At 37.2% G+C, this 16,991-nt stretch overlaps 2 protein-coding genes and 1 long non-coding RNA gene across 7 annotated transcripts in view; 2 read left to right on the top strand and 1 right to left on the bottom strand.

The window, feature by feature from the left end:
* The window catches only part of LOC128214793 (heparan sulfate glucosamine 3-O-sulfotransferase 1-like), a 71,139-nt gene that overhangs the window by 22,977 nt on the left and 31,171 nt on the right, over positions 1-16,991 (top strand). The window lies entirely within an intron of this gene.
* LOC128214794 (heparan sulfate glucosamine 3-O-sulfotransferase 5-like) overlaps positions 1-16,991 on the top strand; it is a 45,928-nt gene that overhangs the window by 21,359 nt on the left and 7,578 nt on the right. Inside the window, exon 1 of one of the 4 annotated variants that reach the window (XM_052921446.1) lies at positions 4,814-5,139. The exons of 2 other annotated variants lie outside the window; for them this stretch is intronic. The gene's annotated coding sequence lies outside the window, so the exon portion shown is untranslated. Of the gene's footprint in view, positions 1-4,813; positions 5,151-16,991 lie in introns of those variants that run through there. One more of the 4 variants, XM_052921444.1, reaches the window with a different exon arrangement.
* LOC128214796 (uncharacterized) lies at positions 13,132-15,026 on the bottom strand. Of its 2 annotated transcripts, XR_008257976.1 has the most exons (3): positions 14,816-15,026; positions 13,685-13,781; positions 13,132-13,389 (listed from the first exon to the last, which is right to left on the bottom strand). It is a non-coding gene; the product is annotated as an uncharacterized LOC128214796 (long non-coding RNA). The 2 variants fall into 2 exon arrangements; XR_008257975.1 differs by lacking the exon at positions 14,816-15,026 and having other exon boundaries at positions 13,685-14,097.

Raw genomic sequence — 16,991 nt, 5'->3', positions numbered from 1 at the left:
ACTGGCTTATATGCCCAGTGGACTACACACAGTTACTGACCTTCCTACTGGCTTATATGCCCAGTGGACTACACACAGTTACTGACCTTCCTACTGGCTTATATGCCCAGTGGACTACACACAGTTACTGACCTTCCTACTGGCTTATATGCCCAGTGGACTACACACAGCTGCTGACCTTCCTACTGGCTTATCTGCCCATGGAACTACACACAGTTGCTGACCTTCCTACTGGCTTATATGCCCAGTGGACCACACACAGCTGTTGACCTTCCTACTGGCTTATCTGCCCAGTGGACTACACACAGTTACTGACCTTCCTACTGGCTTATATGCCCAGTGGACTACACACAGTTGCTGACCTTCCTACTGGCTTATCTGCCCAGTGAACTACACACAGTTGCTGACCTTCCTACTGGCTTATATGCCCAGTGGACCACACACAGCTGCTGGCCTTCCTACTGGCTTATATGCCCAGTGGACTACACACAGTTGCTGACCTTCCTACTGGCTTATCTGCCCAGTGAACTACACACAGTTGCTGACCTTCCTACTGGCTTATATGCCCAGTGGACCACACACAGCTGCTGGCCTTCCTACTGGCTTATCTGCCCATGGAACTACACACAGTTACTGACCTTCCTACTGGCTTATATGCCCAGTGGACTACACACAGTTGCTGACCTTCCTACTGGCTTATCTGCCCAGTGAACTACACACAGTTGCTGACCTTCCTACTGGCTTATATGCCCAGTGGACCACACACAGTTGCTGGCCTTCCTACTGGCTTATCTGCCCAGTGAACTACACACAGTTGCTGACCTTCCTACTGGCTTATATGCCCTGTGGACTACACACAGCTGCTGACCTTCCTTCTGGCTTATATGCCCAGTGGACTACACACAGCTGCTGGCCTTCTTACTGGCTTATCTGCCCAGTGAACTACACACAGTTGCTGACCTTCCTACTGGCTTATATGCCCAGTGGACTACACACAGCTGCTGACCTTCCTACTGGCTTATCTGCCCAGTGAACTACACACAGTTGTTGACCTTCCTACCGGCTTATCTGCCCAGTGAACTACACACAGCTGCTGACCTTCCTAACGGCTTATATGCCCAGTGGACTACACACAGTTGCTGGCCTTCCTACCGGCTTATCTGCCCAGTGGACCACACACAGCTGCTGACCTTCCTACCGGCTTATCTGCCCAGTGGACTACACACAGCTGCTGACCTTCCTACCGGCTTATCTGCCCAGTGGACTACACACAGCTGCTGACCTTCCTTCTGGCTTATATGCCCAGTGGACTACACACAGCTGCTGACCTTCCTACTGGCTTATATGCCCAGTGGACTACACACAGCTGCTGACCTTCCTACTGGCTTATATGCCCAGTGGACTACACACAGCTGCTGACCTTCCTACTGGCTTATCTGCCCAGTGAACTACACACAGCTGCTGACCTTCCTACTGGCTTATCTGCCCATGGAACTACACACAGTTGCTGACCTTCCTACTGGCTTATATGCCCAGTGGACCACACACAGCTGCTGACCTTCCTACTGGCTTATCTGCCCAGTGAATTACACACAGTTGCTGACCTTCCTACTGGCTTATATGCCCAGTGGACCACACACAGCTGCTGGCCTTCCTACTGGCTTATCTGCCCATGGAACTACACACAGTTACTGACCTTCCTACTGGCTTATATGCCCAGTGGACTACACACAGTTGCTGACCTTCCTACTGGCTTATCTGCCCAGTGAACTACACACAGTTGCTGACCTTCCTACTGGCTTATATGCCCAGTGGACCACACACAGTTGCTGGCCTTCCTACTGGCTTATCTGCCCAGTGAACTACACACAGTTGCTGACCTTCCTACTGGCTTATATGCCATGTGGACTACACACAGCTGCTGACCTTCCTACTGGCTTATATGCCCAGTGGACTACACACAGTTGCTGGCCTTCCTACTGGCTTATCTGCCCAGTGAACTACACACAGTTGCTGACCTTCCTACTGGCTTATATGCCCAGTGGACTACACACAGCTGCTGACCTTCCTACTGGCTTATCTGCCCAGTGAACTACACACAGTTGTTGACCTTCCTACCGGCTTATCTGCCCAGTGAACTACACACAGCTGCTGACCTTCCTACTGGCTTATATGCCCAGTGGACTACACACAGTTGCTGGCCTTCCTACCGGCTTATCTGCCCAGTGGACCATACACAGCTGCTGACCTTCCTACCGGCTTATCTGCCCAGTGGACTACACACAGCTGCTGACCTTCCTACTGGCTTATCTGCCCAGTGGACTACACACAGCTGCTGACCTTCCTACTGGCTTATCTGCCCAGTGGACTACACACAGCTGCTGACCTTCCTACTGGCTTATATGCCCAGTGGACTACACACAGCTGCTGACCTTCCTACTGGCTTATATGCCCAGTGGACTACACACAGCTGCTGACCTTCCTACTGGCTTATCTGTCCAGTGGACTACACACAGCTGCTGACCTTCCTACTGGCGTATATGCCCTGTGGACTACACACAGCTGCTGACCTTCCTACCGGCTTATCTGCCCAGTGGACTACACACAGTTGTTGAGCTTCCTACTGGCTTATCTGCCCAGTGTACAACACACAGTACTGTACTTATTTGCCCATACATATTGACAGGATACAGCAGCTGAGGTTCCCACAGGCTTTTCAGCGCATTGACAGGGTACAGCTGCTGTGCTTCCTACTGGCTTATCTGCTCATTGACAGGATACAGCTGCTTAGCTTCCCACTGGCTTATCTGCTCATTGACAGAATACAGCTGCTGAACTTTCCACTGGCTTATCTGCTCAGTGTACGACAAGCAGCTGCTAACCTTAATTTCTCCTGGCTTATCTGCCCAGTGTACAGCACACACCTGCTGACCTTTCTACTGGCACTGTGTAATTACTGTTTCAATGAGTTCTTCCTTTCATACTAGAGTTTATATTTGAATTCAATATATTATTTACTGTTTGATGGCAATCGCAAATGTTGATGTATGTTTGTGACAGAAAAATTGATTAAAAAGATACAGATTAGCGACAGTGATATTGTCTTAATCCATTTTTGAAATATCATTTTTGTATTATTATTATATGCATAAGTATTTTGCAGTTATAAAATAAAGAACCAAAATGCAAAGAGTGATGGGTTTGAACCAGCATAAAAATACTTGATTATTAATTGATCAGCAATCGTTATCGATCTCTGATAATCTATAGCCAAATTTGTTCCAACTCATACCACCACTTGTTATGTCTGTTGTATATAATACAAAGGATTGAAAATATTGCATCTATGTCAACTTTCTGTCTCGTCTGGTGTCCATAATACACCAGTGATGTACCAGATAAAACCTGTGTCTTTTGTACTAACGTATGAAACATTTATTGCAACATTATGTCCAAATGGCCATAGATCACCGTAAAGGCACTCAGAGCTGGAAAAACTGTCTATTTGCATAATGGAAATAACTCAGAGCACAGCAATTTAAGACAATTTTGCAAGCTCTAAAATAGGTTTTTGATAGTTGGTTTTAATTCACATTGCCTTTTATTTCCATTTTGGTTATTATGCAGAGAGGTCTTGTAATCTTCCTAGAAGTAACTGTGACAGTAAATGGTAGTTATTCCATTTTCTCGTTGACCTATGGTTGAGAAAGTAATGATCATAATGTTATTATTCAGTAAAACAACCATTAAGTCCTCTACAGACAAAGAAAATGAAATTCAGGAATAAGAACATAAATCAAATATATTAAACCTTAAAAAGCAAAACAACAGGCTACCAGGCAACATTTTAATTGGGTTGATCTAATTGCCACATTTATTTATACATACAGATTGGCCAAGATGTAATTTGGAAGAAAAAGCCTGGATAATGCAACCTTGCAGTTTGAATGTCATCTAGCAGGCCTTTATATAACCCTGTAGTCATAATGGGGAACATCAATGAATTATGAGTGAAATCTACCCATGAGATCTCATTACTGCCTCTTTTACATTCGCTTGGTGACATTGTTCACAAACATTTCATTACAAGGTAAAAAATAATCATTTCCCTTCCACACTGTTGGCGTGCCCTTTTATGTCTTTAATTGAGTTATATTGAACGTAAAAGTTCTAATGAAAAGGATTGTTGTCGGTCTGTAATTATATGTTTTCTGCTCAATGGTTCATTAGCCAGTGGGAAGCCAGTGTTCGATGTTGGATCGTTTAGTGGCTGGTTGGGTTAAACAGGCCATTGTGAGGACTGTATGTGACAGGGGGACATCAGTCACAGGGTATAATACCTGTCACATGCTGCCTCGGGTCACATAGCACTACTACACTGTACAAATAATTGACAAAATCATTTGTTGGCCTGATTTTGTGACCGGTGAACTGGTAATGAGTTGCATAGGTGTCTTGCATTTTGCTTTAGCAGAATACATGTCTATGTCATCTTTTATGGACTGGATTTAAAAAGTCACTTTGAGATGAATACAGATTTTTGAAGTTGTGGGAATACACTTTTATCTGGGTCAATCCTGGGGTTCCTGCAGCTATTGTGAAGGCAGTGATAAAGGGATTATCAAGTGTTATCTGTGGCTCTGGGATTAATTGATGTCCATCTCCACAGGACCTGTGAACTACAAACAGATAACTTCACAGTCACACTCAAGGCCTATTCTGTGAAGTTTCAAGTGCTTAAAGTTAAATAAAACATATAACAAGTCTCAGTGAAATATTATTCTTCCTTGTCAGAATTTTGTTTAATTGGTGAAATGGTGAAAATCTGCCCTGGAATCCTTCTCCTGCTCAGAGAAACAATTTGGTGCTAGGGAAGCGAGGTGTTATCAGGGTGCCAGTAGGCAGAGTTTGGAGGCAACGCTATCAGAGAGAAATGTGCTGCCACAGGATTAGGTTTACTGTGCACACATGTTTTTGGATGCTGAGGCATAACTCTGTGCATTAATCCAATACACTGTCCAATACACTGCACAGTTGGATCAGTTAATGCCGATAGTCGTGCCCATTCAGCTTGTGGACTTACTTGGATAGCTGTGTCATTATACACCTTTATACTAATTTGGAAGATAATGTCAAAAGGCAAGTTTCAGGTATATTCTAAGTTTATATTTATTCAGTTTTAGAGAAAATAAGATTTTGAAGTTAATAAATGCATTGTAAAGTATTAATCAATTTGCAGTATAAATATTTACAATCTGCTAAGTATTATGTTGTTGTCTGACATTCTAGAATTTTTGAAGGCTTTTAGGATATTTGTTATTGGATGACTTGATAAATGACATGACACAAATAGACAGAAATTAGATAACCCTTACGGTAGAAATGATACAAGAATGTGAAATCCTTTATTCACGAGATGATTCTATTAAGTTGTTACTGAACACCATCATTCACAAGTTTATGTATGTAATAAAGTTTTATGGAGGTTACAGAACACCTTAAAACTGGAAACTGATCCCATTTGAGAGGCTGTGTATGTGTGCTGGTACCATATAATGAGGCTAGGGTTCTTGTTTGTTGCATGCCAAGATAACTGGGACAGGGCGTGTGCATACAAGCTGTTGGTTCTGGTGGAAATAATTATAGGCCGCCATCTGCAAGGTTATCCATAGGTGGGGGATTATATCCATGGGTGTAGATTCGCAAATGTCTTGTTAATGCTATCTGATTTTTGAATTGTTTCTTAGATGAGTTGGCAAATATTCATCAAAATATTAAGTTATCATATATGCATATATGTGAACAAATTATGCATTGTGAGATGTAATGGACTCAACAGATGGCTTCTCGTGTGTCAGAAGATATGGTTTTTACAGCAGGTTGTATATTTGTTTAAATAATGCAAGTTCTGTGTTATTTATGCAGCTGAAATGAGATAAAGCCCCTAACATGTTTTCCAGACCAGGAGTGGAAAGAAAGGTGCTATCTTTGGTTTCCATGTTTCCCTGGTTTACTGGAAATACCTTCCATGATGTTATACTTAGTAAACAAGTCAATCATAATATAGGAGTAATTCTGATATTGTCCTATACCTAATCCATCTAACGGATGTTTTGGTATTTTTGGCTGATTTCGTGATTCTTGTTGGGGATTGGTCAAACTTTTACATGCAGGCTACTGATATTGGTGTGTGTATACCACTTGACAAATGTGTCATGAATGTTACATCGGAAAGCAACATTTCGCCAAGAATGAAGACTTAAAACAATGATAACTTTTATTTTTCTTCACCATTATAAATGAAACCAAGGGTAGTCTAATTGCTGCCGTAAGAGCCCCACCTTTGTTTCATTAGGGGAGTTTGATTAGGTGATTAGTTTCCTCAAACACTCCCGACAAACCTGTTTCCAAAATAATGTTCTGAAAGTTCTCCATCTGCATGGCAGCCGTTTTGTGAAAAGGTTTGTCGAAGTGTTTAAGAAACTTATCTCTCAATCAAACTCTGGTAAAAGACTGAATGCGGGACTCTGTCAGCGGCGTAGACTGACATGCCATTTTTCATTTAAAATGGTAAAGAAATAGTAAAGATATCTTTGTTTAAAGTCTTCATTCGAAGCAAAATGTTGCCTCAATCGGACGTAGCATTTATAATGTAATTTATCACGTGTTACAGACCGTTGGTCATGCAGGCATTGTCACATGTAAACAACCAGTTACTGTAGTCTTCAACATGCCCCTAAGCTAAGTCAAAGGAGGCACTCAAGAGACCATTTACTCTTGGTTATATTTAATGTAAATTATACCTGTTTTTCTGTGCAAACCTGATTGTCACATATACATTATGATATCGGCAACCCCACTTTTGATTTTGATTTTTAACTTGACTAAATTTAAATATTATCAGGAGCATCTCGACTAACTAGGTTATATAACACTGAATATTGATGGAAATGTAAATTGTGGCCTTAATAGTTTTTTTAGTATTATACTGGTTAGTTTTGCCTGTAAGCTAATACCATTTGAATTTGCAAAGTCCATTAACAAAATGAAACACATTTTTGAGCAGGTTACCCATGGCAACATACAGTTCTTTATCAGTACCATCCAGGATCACAGCATTTATGTAAGACTCACTGTGCAGTTATTATAATTTCTACAGATGTTCTTTGTAAAAAATATTGTGAAATCTAGTGCAGTCTAGGTTCTACATTACATGATTGTGATATATGGAAAGAGAAATGTTATTAGATGTTCACTATCTTTTGGATGTAGCTGTATGATTGATGCAGGGTCCCTCCAGGGCTGATCATACATCAAGAATGCTGACAGTGATCAGAGGTCTTGGGGAATTAAGGTCACCATGTCAGACTGGTTCTGTAGGAGTTGCTGTGGTGTTTTCATTTCAGTAATTTAATATTATTTTTAGTACATTGTAATAGATTAAGGTTCAATACATACAAACTCATTTTGTTCTGGGTTTCTGAAGGAAATAGAAGTTGATGCACCTAATCTGGCCACTATAACAGTCCACATCCACATAAATCAGGACACCAATAATATGTTTGCTGACAAGCAATAGGTTTCACTGTTTAATAATCTTAAACGTTTAAGTTAGAAACTTTGAATCACAAAATTGATGAATGTCTGTGTATTATTCCTTTGAGAGTCATGTCTTGTCTACATATTTGGGCATATTTCACTTACTTCCTTCTAATTGATAGATATAAGCCATATATCATATCTGGAGGACTTGAAGAGGTTACTCTCGGGACTGGCTTGACAATTCATGGCAACATTTCCTTGTAAAACTCCCTTACCTCTTCCCGTGTGTGTAGGTGCAACTGGTGATAATTAATTTATTTATCTAGGTGCAACTGGTGATAATTAATTTATTTATCTAGGTGCAACTGGGAGATTCCTGCTGGAAACTCCAACTAATTGTCACAGAAAAGTGACAGTGTTGGAAGTTGTTGACAAGTTTTAAGATGCTTGATTCTTTCCTTTTAAACCTGATGATTATACAATAGACAAGCCTAATACTGTATATAACCCAAAACCATATGAACATGGTGTGGAAACACAGATAAATGGCCTTGGTTTGATGTGTAACAGTCACAGTTTAGTTGCTTGGTGTTGACATGGTTATAGATCCCCTGCTGGTCATTGCTTGAAGTTCTTCCATCTATATTCTACAAGGCCTTTGTTGAACTTCTCCTGCCTTGTGAAAGTTGGTACTCAAGAAGAATTGCCTGTCATTTTTGCAAACTTGAAAGAAGCAAAACATTGGCTTGGTTTTGGCATACCATGGCAATATAGCTGTTACAAAAATGTGGTAGATAGGTATTTAAGTATCATTAATAGTTTCTGCAGATGGAGCACCAGTGCAGGCTGTACTGTATGGCATGGACAGTAATATAGCGGCTTGGCATAAAATGTTGACAGATTATGTCAGCTTTGTTTTCTAAAAAATAATAAAAATATATTTATGAAGTATCAGGGAATAGCATCTCTACTTATGAAGTGGAACCAAAATGTGTTCGCCTTTCAATGTGTGCATGAGAAAAACGCTTATATTGAAGTAGGCGCTTATATTAAGTAGGGGTATTTTTATTTTAATAATTTGCTGGTTATGTTATTCAAAATGCCATCATGATTGAGTTTCATACATTATTTGTAGTCAATGTAAATATAGTACTCTTAATGACAATATTTACTTTACATTATACCTTTGTTATAGCCTAACAAGATCTATGAAGAAGAAAAGCAACCTGCATTCTCCTCAACATATAGTAATTAATTAGTAGGCTAAGTAATGGCTTAACATGCCGTGCTCTGACAACTAACATCTGCCCTGTGGTTTATGTTCAGATCTTGGACTGACAGCTTCCCTAATCTCTGTGTGTAAACACCCTGAATTCTCTGAATAGATGTTTTTTGCTTCCTAGCTCTGACATTCTGTGGGAAATGTTCAACACCCAGCTGTGTTCATTAAATCTAAGTAGTTAACTGCATAGTGCACTGCTGCATAGTAATGAAAGTTTGCTCCAAATTCACGTGGACTGTTTACCTATTTGGAAATTGTCAATGAATTGGAAGCAGCTGGCACAGTCGGTGTTGAGGGTTTCTTGGTTCTGTTGACTCATTCACAATACTAGCTGCAGAGGCTAGAATATCTCTTCTGTTCAGGATTTTTTACATTGATACCTTGGGGCCTGTGTGTCTAATTGTTAATGGATTTTCACCATTTAATTCACTTTTCTTGATGTGAACATCTTCATTAGCACACTTCTAACTGCACCAAGCCTGTTGTTTTGCCTTACAGCGTTTGTTCATGGCATCATTTTTGACATGCGTTCTTTGCCATTTAGTGAACAATATTTACACTTAAGAAAATTAATGATGTTAAGAAAGTTTTCAGTTGTTAGTGACCATAGCAAAGGATGGGTTCTTGTTCCTATGCATGAATATAGCAGTAAATCTTGTGTAAAACAATTAGGAAACATCATGTGATTCTGACACCTATAATTGCCATCTTTAGTCCAAGATGTTGCAAACAAATGAGCTTTCTCTGCTGATTCTAAATTTACTTCACACCTGCTAAATCCACTGGAAATCAATGCATTTACAACAATATTGATTTTAATTTTTACAGATGAATGGAGGAGTTATATTGACATCAGTATATTAAGTTTATTTTAACATTGGTATATCCTGCAGTGATCAAAGTAAAAGCTTGCCATCCTGGCCGCTAATTTGGTGCAGATTGGTCAATGAACTATTACCTACTCTGTGTTTCCTTAAGATGCTTGACTCAATATTGTCAGGATCCATGGGACTGGTTGAGTGGAGGTATTCTGGCTTTTTCTTGGACCAGGGATGGGGAAACTGGGAAGATATGGTGAGATAAGGACTGGTGATGAAATATTCATCTTATCTTTTTACCCTATCTCCTCTTTTTATCTCTGGCTTCTGATTTATGTCTTTTCTCTCCCATTTAAAGACATTTGTTCCCAACATTTAATGCCAGCTTTCAAGAATCACATTTAAATGGCAGAGCCATTTCATCTAATTTCCTGAAAATTCATTTTACTTTTTGATGTGTTTTGGTTCCATGTCAAATGCAATTTTGGAGCTTGCATCCAAACCGAATCACATTGAATTATTTGTTTTTGCCACTTCAAAGACACATAGTTCTAAAGCATCTGAAAGCTTTATCTATTTTGTTGATTCAATAAATTCTGGGTTTTTTTCTGAGAAATATATTTTAGTATCTAAATAAACATTTATTACTATAGTGACCATGTCTGGATTCTCGATCAATTTTCTTTAAAAAGTAGATAAAAAATGAGTTATTTATTAAATTTCTTATCATTCAGTTGAGAACAAAAATATGTGATTACTGTGGTAAAATGTAAGATAAATGTAGAATTACTGATAAACCCACAGGTAATAGCAGCTTTCCTCCCCATGGCAACAATGCAAAACAGGTGTATTATAACTTGCTCAGTCGCATTTTAGTGAAAAATTGACAAAAAATCAGTGATTTTAGTTTAAATTTTGTTATTGTTGGAAATACTATTCTAATTTGCTTACGAGTTTCTTTTATAATTGTTCATGCCAGTAAATTGCCAGACATAGGCATCAGACAAAATTGCAAACCTAATTGTAGAAATACCTAAATTTAAAAAAATGAATTTATAACAATTACATTGATCATTTCTAATTTCCTTCTTAATTTAATGGATAAAAGGTTTACTTGTTTTATTATTGAAGTTATAAAACAGCCTAAAAATTGCAGTTTATTATTTTAATTCATACATGATGGTCCCGCATGCTGTGATGACATGCACATTTCACTGAAATCTTGTTTTCAAATGAACTGATGAATTACCAGCAGTTAGGAGAATAAGTTATCTTAAATTGGTCGTGGGATTGAAGTGTGTGTGTGTGTGTGGGGGGGGGGGGGGGGGGGGTTGTCACCTTATTACACAGTGCTGCAACCTTTGTGATCGCCTGTCGGAAACAATAATTGATTAACTAAGAATAAAGGGGAAATCTTTCTGTATCTATTTTAACCGCTTGACCCATGTTAACATTGTCTCAATTAGTCAAGGAAATACTAAAATTCATTAAGCACTGCTTTCAATGTTCGTTCTAGTATACTTCTGTTTACATCCCCTGCGAAAATGATGGCCAATAACCATGGACTACCATGGACTACCATGGTAGTTCATGGTCATATGACCATGGACTACCATGTTACGTCAAATGGCCGCCCCACGGTATCACACCATGGTATACCATGGTTTGATACCATGGTAGACCATGGTAGACCATGGTCATAAACCGTGGGGCGGCCATTTGACGTTACATGGTATACCATGATATATCATGAACTACCATGATATATCATGAACTACCATGGTATATGACCATGAACTACCATGGTAGACCATGAACTACCATGGTCACATACCATGGTAGACCATGGTCACATACCATGGCAGACCATGGTCACATACCATGGTAGACCATGGTCACATACCATGGTAGACCATGGTCACATAAATAGGATTGACAACAAACTTAACAAAGATCAAAATCAGTGAAATGGAATTGTATTGATTAAAATATGTTTATGGCGTCATCTAGTTTAGCATGCCGAGTACTGTATTCTGTTGATATCCCATTTACATGTATATGAGAAGGAAAAAAAAATGTCTTATTTCTCTGCAATAGCTAACAACTTGTGCCAAACTTTGACTAGAACAAAATTATAGTATATATATATATATATATATATATATATTTAGTATGATATAGGCCTCAAACTGTCCATTATGTAAAATATTGGAGCGTCTTCAATATAGTTCTTAAACTGAAACTGTTACATTTCAAGAACTTGAATTGTTCCTGCACACTTAAAGAGTAGTAAAAGTACAGTTCTTGAACAGTTCAAGAACAATTCATGCACATTTCTTAAATAGTAGTAAAAGTACAGTTCTTGAACAGTTCAAGAACAATTCATGCACATTTCTTAAAATGTTCTTATCATTTTCTAGTGGTTCTTGTACACGTTAAGAATAGATCAAGTACGGATCTAGAAATGTTCTTGCATGGATTAAAATCTTGAAATCTACCCAGTACATTCCTGACTAGATGTGATAACAATTGTTAAACGATAACGTTTTAGGAACAAATCTTGAACAATTGTTACATTATAACTTTCTTGTTTAAAATGTCAACCACTATTATGAAAGAAATAGTCAACAAGAAAATTGAAAACACTTTCTTATAAGCTCCAGTTTTAGGTAACCAATTTCAATTCTTCATGAAAAGTAGATTACTTTTCTTAACTGCTTCTGTTTTACCACAATGAACATTTTTTCATTTATGATTATGTATTAAAGTTACAAGTATTGCTCACATTTTACTGCGCTTATGCTGTATGAACGCAGTAGGGTAAGAAAGCAAATGACCCAAGATGCTCTAACATGCTTTATGAAATTTGCTCACATGCCCTACTGCGCTCTTACAGCATAGACGCAAGTAAAACTGTTATCTCTCCTTAATTATATCATTATATTTTTCAAACATGTACTTTTAACCAATGTGCATAAAAACATGGATAAAAAATTCAAACTAACAAAGTGATAAAGTTATTGTATTTAAGAAACAAAAAGTATGCACCTGTACATTAATGGTTCTTAAAGGTAATTCTGGAGTTTAAATGCATAGTTATTAATGACTTAATTTTTTGCATCAGCGCGCCAAACTCAGTTTTGTATTTACTGATAAAAGTTAGTCATACAGTTGTTATTTTGATTCTAGAACGACAGCGTATTAATTGATTCGCATTTATCATTTTCCATGTATCGAGCTTCTTTAGTCCAGCAAATTACTTATCCATGTCAGTGACGTCAAGCGTTTGATGAGAATAACATGAACTATTCATGAATGACAATTTTGACAAATCATGTTCATGAACTTCCACTAAGTTCATGAACTCCTGCTTAGTAAATGAACTTGACAGTTCATGAACATTATTTTTCCAAAATGTCATTCATGAACTAAATTCATGAATAGTTAATGTCATTCGACACAAGGTGATAATTTCATCATTACTACACATCCATTTATAACAGTTTTAATTTCTTATGACGCATATAAACACAATTAGTAAGAAACCATTGAATTGCTCATTTCAGTCCTTGACATTTACATCTAGTCTCTGTACCCAGGTCCCTTTTCCTTATACACTTGATGATGAAACGCATCTGCGAAAAGATTTTTTGCAGTCATTCTTTGCATGATTGTTTTTGTTGAAGTGGTCTTTTCTTAACTCTGGAAGCCTTTCGTTGTCTAAGACTTTGACATCCATCTTCCAACCTGAAAAATATTTCTTTTATTTATTTGTACTGCCAACATTTTCAAATAACTAACGGCCAGTTGGTTATCAAATCAGTGCGAATTAAGATTTCAATGTTGCAGGTATATAAATTAATGATAGCTTATTTAATTCTTTCGAACCAAAGAGCTCAAATTTATTGAGTCTGATTTTTTTTTAAAGATTCTCATTAGTGTTTGTCTGTTACATATAAAATCCACTCCACACATCCAACCATATTGTTTTCAAAACCAGAATGAAAATCTTACCATTTGCTTTAAAAAATAGTCTACTCACTGATGGATTTGACAATTTACGGCTTTGAATGTTTTTCTCCTTCACTGGTTGATTCGTTTGAGGACTGATGATTTATTTGTTAGCTCCTTTGGGTTGGCTAAAATAGACGAAACAACATTTCAGACACTTAACCATAATTTGCTTGCATAGTGGTTATTTAAAAGGTCAAGGGTTGGCAGCGATGCAAAAGTCCATTGAAGGACCAAAATTTAAAAATGTTAAAAAAATCAATTTCTTCTTAGTTTTGAGGTTCAATATTTAACAAGCATGATTCATACCCATTTATCCATTGCAACATGAGAAGCTGTAATTAGGATTTGAGCATATTTTATGATATAAGATTTTATCAGATTTCAAATCAAAAAGCTATATTGTCTTTAAACATAAAGAGTATATTTGTGACTGAGTCGAAGTTATTGAAACTGTCCAATCAACAATGTCTTTGTTTTAATTGCAGCTATATTTAAAAAGATATTAACATATTTGTAACCCGGAAATGATCTCTCATCCACTACTTTTCATTATTAACCTGAAGAACTTTTATTTTTTATTTGACAAGATATAATAACGAACTCACAACATTGTTAAATAGGTAGTCTGGAGCATTTTGACATGAAAACCAAGTGATAATGTCAACAGACTTTTTAGAATAAATGTGAAAGTTTTTTTTATAAAAAAAATTAATATTCTATTGTAAAATTTGTTAACTCCCTACTAACATGTCGCCAAAAATATATGTTTCACTCCCCTAAAAGATCGTTCCTCAAAACAATAAAAACTTTTTTAAAGGTTTTAGTTTTTGACCTTCCCCACCCACTTTTGCATCGCTGCCGGCCCATTACAATTGATCCTTTTTCTCGACAAAAATAGCTTACCAACGTTAAGAAACAAATTTAAAAGCTGCTTTAATATATATATAAATTAAGTATTAGCTGAACGCTAGTCAAAAACAAGCATTTAACTGTGTTTCTACACAAACGTATTTCGTATGTTTGTCGCGAAAATGTATTACAACAAAACATATTTGCTCTTTACTTCAAAATGTTGCTATGTTATTTTAAACAATAATATTAGCGTAAAAGATCGTTATAAACGTTACTGAATTATACTCCTTACATCGCTTGAACTTACCTTAAATAAACGAAACAAGACATCAGTTTATTTGGCGCATTATTTCGACAAAAATGGCGGGCGTTCGAAACTATCTCCGCCAGTGAAGAGCGTTTCGTCTTAAATGCGTAACCGTTAGAATATAGTTATATAGCTACGTTAGAATATGGCTATAGTATTTTGTAAATATTATATTTAACCGGTTTAACAACTAATTAACCAGTGTTGACCACAGGTGCTCGTCACATTGCCTGGATACAGTAATTTTATATAAAATATAATATTTTTTTATTATTTTTATTTTTTTTGACAAGATAGTGAATATATGTCATTTTAAAAAATATTCCACATTTTTCATGAAAAAAAGTTACTAATAACTTGACAAAATCTTGACAAAAAATAAATAAAAAAAATCTATTAAAAAAAAAATATATAAAAAATATAAATTACTGTATCCAGGCAATGTGACCAGCAATCCATGGCACCTTACATGATACATATGATATATGTGGTGCTTTAATTAAAATAAATTTAATTTTAATGTTCATGTTATTTTGATATGGAATTTTCTTTACGTTTGTTATTTTTTTATTTATAATCTTTGGGTTATAACTGGGCCAAATGTGTTACACTAAATGCACCAGCCAGTTGTAACCACAGCTACCTCAACTTCCTGCCTGTTGCTGATGCAACTACTTGTTTTTGTACAAGTTTCCTTTCAAAGACATATGCAGAACATTTTAAGAACTTGCCATGTTCATAAGCTGTTCCTATGATGTGCCAAATTGTTTAAAAAGAACATTTCAAGAACATATTAAGAACATAAAAGTTCATAAACTATTCTTTAAATGTGCCAACTTGTCTTTATGAACAGTTCAAGAACATTTTAAGTGCAAACACTATTCATGAACTGTTCTTATATTGTACTTAAGACTTTAATATAGAACAGTATTAGAACAACAATAGTCTTTAAAAAATTCAAGAACTGTTCTTAAAAAGTATTCTTGAACTGTTCAAGTACAACTGTTCTTAAAAGTGATCAGTTACTGTTCTAGTACAGTTTTGCATAGTTCTTGAACAGTAATTAAACACAAGAACATCATTTCACAGAGGAATGGAGCATAGATGCTCATTAATGAGCAAATGCTCTATTTCCCACAAATTGTTTTCAAAGGTTTTCAAATTTGGCATTCTTCCTTTCCAATAGATATTCTTCCTTTCCATCAGATGCTTTCGTTGTGGATGAGTCTAAAATTAGCAGAACAGCTGGTAAAGGGTTAATACTGAAACACAACTTCTGTTGTTGACAAGTTGTGTGTTTACTAAATATCAGTAAAGAATAAGACCACATTTATTAAGTTGCTATTTCTGTTATTTACCAAAATCAACAAATCATTTTTAGACTTATCCAAAGTAAAGAATCAGATAAAAAAGGATGATGGTAGACTATGGTAAACTGTCACAGTGGCTGACCATGGTCAACCTTGGTGTACCATGGTAGACCATGGTTGAAATGGTGACTCTCGGAGTAAAACTTTTGTACCATGGTCTACTGTGGGGTTTTTCACGGTACTTGATGGTTGACCTTCAAAAACCATGGTATACCATGGTGATCTTTTTTTGTACCATGGTAGACCATGGTCGACCATGGTCAAACCATGGTATACCATGGTGATATTTTTTTGTACCATGGTAGACCATGGTCGACCACGGTCGACCACGGTAGACCATGGTCGACCATGGTCGACCGTGGTCCAGGCAATGATTTTCCCACGGTACTTGATGGTTAACCATGAAAAAACATGGTTGACCGTCAAAAACTGTCAAAAACCGTGGGGACCATGGTCGACCATGGTCATTATTTCGCCGGGGATTTCCTCAACACTTGATGGTGCCTGGGATACACTAAAAAAATCCATTTGTACTGTCCGGCTATATTAAAAATCTTCAAAGCAATTCTCAGTTACTTGAAAAACAAAATTGCAGAGTGATGGTGTGTGGTAGATTAGCCCGAACATGGTAAACGTAGCTGCCAATTTCCTGAGGAACGAGTCGGCCCTTGTAGGGATGTGTAACTTTCCATCCATCCACTGCAGGACAGCTTTCCTGATTTTACGCTTAATGAATATCACATTCCATAATTGGATAGGCTCCAGCATAAAGCTGAAATCTGAGCGCAAGACTTTCACTGATGACT

The sequence above is a fragment of the Mya arenaria genome, chromosome 13 (genome assembly GCF_026914265.1).
Source record: "Mya arenaria isolate MELC-2E11 chromosome 13, ASM2691426v1".
In the NCBI taxonomy this organism is placed as follows: Eukaryota; Metazoa; Mollusca; class Bivalvia; order Myida; family Myidae; genus Mya; species Mya arenaria.
This window is presented reverse-complemented; position numbering and strand designations above follow the sequence as displayed.